We start from the raw sequence: 781 nt of genomic DNA, 5'->3' as shown, positions 1-781 counted from the left end.
AACGACAATGCGGTGCCATCTCACACATGTCAAATGGCTATCATCAATAAATCAACAAATGACAAATGCTAGAGAGGATGTGGAGAAAAAGGAACCCTAGTGCACTGCTGGTGGGAATGCAGACTGGTGCAGCCACTGTGGAACACAGTATGGAGTTTCCTCAGAAAATTAAAAATAGAACTCCCATTTGACCCAGTGATACCACTTGTAGGAATATCCTAAGAAGCCTGAAACACTGTTCAGAAAGAATATATGCACCCCTATTTCTATAGCAGCACAATTTACAATAGCTAAGATCTGTAAACAGCACAAGTGCCCATCAGCAGAGAGCGGATAAAAAAACCTGTGGTACCTTTACACTGTACAGTTGTAAAAAGGAAGGATCTCTTACCCTTTGAGGTAGCCTGGAGGGACCTGGAGAGTATTATGCTAAGTGAAATAAAGCCAGTCAGAGAAAGACAAACATCACATGATCTCACATATCCAGAATCTAAGTAACAAAACAAACAGATGAATGAAATAGAGCCAGAGGATGGAGGCATGCAACAGGTTGAGAATTCTCAGAGGGAAGGGGGTGGGAGGGAAGAGATCAACCAAAGAACTTATATACATAAATGGACACAGACAATAGCGGGGTGAAGGCCTGGGGAGGGAGCAGGAGTGGGGGAAAGGAGCTTCATTAGTGGGGAGGGCAGGGGACTTCTGTAATAATTTCAACAATAAAGATAAATTAAAAAAAATAATGAAGCCATAAGTGAGTGAGATTATTTATTCAGATCTT

At 41.7% G+C, this 781-nt stretch overlaps 1 protein-coding gene across 4 annotated transcripts in view; it reads left to right on the top strand.

Annotated features, from left to right (window-relative positions):
* Positions 1–781, top strand: part of FAM35A (family with sequence similarity 35 member A) — an 89,098-nt gene that overhangs the window by 70,877 nt on the left and 17,440 nt on the right. The gene's annotated exons all lie outside the window — the stretch shown is intronic.

The sequence above is a fragment of the Myotis davidii genome, unplaced genomic scaffold, assembly GCF_000327345.1.
Source record: "Myotis davidii unplaced genomic scaffold, ASM32734v1 scaffold642, whole genome shotgun sequence".
Classification (NCBI taxonomy): domain Eukaryota; kingdom Metazoa; phylum Chordata; class Mammalia; order Chiroptera; family Vespertilionidae; genus Myotis; species Myotis davidii.
The sequence above is the reverse complement of the archived record's forward strand: the minus strand, read 5'-3'. Positions and strand labels throughout refer to the sequence as shown.